Raw genomic sequence first — 3,070 nt, 5'->3', positions numbered from 1 at the left:
GTGTCTCACTACCTCACATATCTACCATCTACTATGACAATATTGGTGCCACCCATGTCGGTCAATCTGGTATTTCATTAGAGAATGAAACACATTGTCCTTGATATTCGGTTTGTTCGTGATCATGTTACTAAAGGGGTTCTCTGTGTTGCATCTATTTCCACCAAAGATCAGTTAGCAGATGCCCTCACTAAACCACTTCCCCACCAACAATTTTCTATTCTCTGATCCAAGATTGGTATTTCCAATAGAATTACCATCTTACGGGGGCATGATAGAACACATCCCACTAATATCTCTCATCACCCTGTTCAATATATAGAGACCAGTGCAATCCCATATACTGTGGCTGCATATCACCATAATTCTATCCTATTAAGAACTTTAGTCAGCATTATCAAACCCGTATGATAGGGCTGTATATTTGTACCATTCCCTTACTATGTACAAATTAATAAAGAGAATTCATTCAATCTGGTTGTTACATCCATTACCCATCTAATTCATCCTATTTGGTAATTTTCCCTTTTTATTACTCAACGCAGTATGAACACAAGCGTCCGTAATTTTAAGCAAGTCTTGATTAGGTGAACAATTTCATATACTACCATTTAGCCTGATTAGCTAGCATTGCTCAAGCAAAAATATATGCATGGTCATCACTGCCATACACATTCTCAATCACTAAAACAATATATTCCCTTATATTTTACAATTGCAACAAGGTGATTGACACATATTTCAGGCTTGCATGGTTCCACAGTAAACTGGGGATAGAATAAATGTGGCAAAACACACAGATAGATGTTAACTAAATCCCAATATTCGGGAGATCGAATAAACTAACATTTACAATGAAAATGAAGAAGGAAAAAAGAGATTAAAAATAATTTCTTTATTAGGACATGGTCGTTGCTGCAACAGACAACTTCCACCACAGTGGAGTGGCCCACAAACAATGCAAAAATTCCAAGAAGAATTGGAACAAGTAGTAGGAATTGAAAACATTGTAGAAGAGTCCCATCTCTTCCAACCCCCCTACTTGGATGCAGTCATAAAAGAAACCCTCCGTTTACGTCCCCCGCTGCCCCTCCTAATCCCACACTCTCCTAGTACATCTTGCATCATTTCCGGGTACACTATCCCGAAGGGCTCGCGGATACTCGTCAATGCATGGGCGATGCAAAGGGACCCCGAGGCCTGGGAGCATCCACTGGAGTTTTAACCAGAGAGGTTCTTGGAAGATGCTGCAAGTGCTGACTACCAAGGCAACAATTTCAACTTTCTGCCATTTGTCTGGGAGGAGGATTTGTGCTGGCTTACCTCTAGCTGAGAGGATGCTGCCATATGTATTGGCTTCTCTTTTACATTCCTTTGATTGGAAATTACCTGATGGGAGGACAAGGGTTGATTTTGAGGAGAGGTTTGGAATCGTTTTGAAGAAAAATGAGCCACTTCTCGCCATTCCAACTGCGAGATTGTCCAATTTAGGCCATTATGATCCAAGTGAAAGAATATTTTAACTATGTTTGGGCATATGTAATGTACTTCGGAATTTCCCTAATAAAAGTTTGTTTCTTCTCTGAGATCTATAACTTAGAAACCATCATGATGATTGATGCTACTTAGAAAGTTAGACTTCAATTTTTTAAGATACAAACTTTTGAAAGAACCCTATGATATGAAATTACACCTTTTTGGTATTACTGGTTGAAATTACCTGCCTGCAAGTTCGAGCAAATGGATAGGAATATTTTAGAAAGAAATAATTAGAATAATTTTGGAAGTTGAATGGTTTTGATTTAATATCAATAATTGTAATAAATAATTAAAAGAATTTATATTATGATATTTTAGAATAATTTAATGACAAATATAAATAAAAGAGTGAAAATTGAATAATTTTATGGTATTAAATAAATGGTTAGGGGTATTTTAGTAAAAAATTATAAAACACCTTTTTCTTTTACATACTACTAGTTAAAAAAGATGTGCAATATATATAAGATAGTGCAATATAATTTAAATATTAAATAAAAGAAAAATGTAAATTATAATATAGAAAAATGTAAAATAAAAGAGTTTATATTAAATAAATTTAAATAAAATATAATAAATTCATATTTATATATCCTTAATAATAAATAAATTAATAATAAATTCTTATTCTATGGTTAAAAAAATATAAGTTCCATTTCAAATTTATAACTCTATTTATTTATATGATATTAATACTTAATCTTATTATATTTGTTTTTTTTTTATAATGAATAATTCTTTTTATTCTCTCATTTGTTTATATAATATAAATACTTGTTATCTTATTATCTTATATTTATGAATCTCATTATTTTCAATTGATGACTAAATACTTGTTTGATATAAATGAAAAAATATATATATATATATATAAGATCTTTAAGAAAAAAATATCATACCCAATGTATATCATGACTATTGCCTCACAATTATTTTACAATACAATATAATGGCACTTGGATTTGATGTGCCTATAAGATGGATATGATTTCAGAACCTTATCTGCAGGGAAAAAAGTCAGTGAAATCATAGGAACATATTTTTTTATACAAATAGAAGAAAAACCAAGAGATGAATGAAGTACGAATTTGTATAGAACCCTCCATTTTTACTCTAAGCTCGTCCTTCAAACAAGGACAAATAAATGGGTTTGAGGGTTTTTCTTAATATATATAGAAGGCCAGTTGGAAAAAGGGTTTCTAAAAGGCAACATAGATAGAATATGATAATAATGAGAGGAAATGAAAAGGTATGAATTGGGAAGGCATGGATTGAAAAGACAACATCGACATAAGATAAGGTTTAACTATTTGTTTAATATAAAAGGAAATTAATGTTTTATAAGGACTTTTTGGGTAGAAAAGTTTTATTTATAAGGTATTTTGGATAGAAAAGTTTCAGCCGTTATGAGGAATAAATTGTTGTAAACTGAATCAATGGTAGAAACTCAAAAAGACAATATAGCAATTGAAGGGTTTTTGTTGGAGCATTAATTGAAAAGACATCACCAATTTATGGGCAGGTGTCAATT

General features: G+C 31.8%; 1 pseudogene; it reads left to right on the top strand.

Annotated features, from left to right (window-relative positions):
- Nucleotides 1–958: 958 nt before the first annotated feature.
- On the top strand, nucleotides 959–1,584 carry LOC117933101 (annotated as a pseudogene).
- The last annotated feature ends 1,486 nt before the right edge of the window (nucleotides 1,585–3,070 follow it).

This window comes from Vitis riparia, chromosome 16, assembly GCF_004353265.1.
Source record: "Vitis riparia cultivar Riparia Gloire de Montpellier isolate 1030 chromosome 16, EGFV_Vit.rip_1.0, whole genome shotgun sequence".
Taxonomy (NCBI): Eukaryota; Viridiplantae; Streptophyta; class Magnoliopsida; order Vitales; family Vitaceae; genus Vitis; species Vitis riparia.
This window is presented reverse-complemented; position numbering and strand designations above follow the sequence as displayed.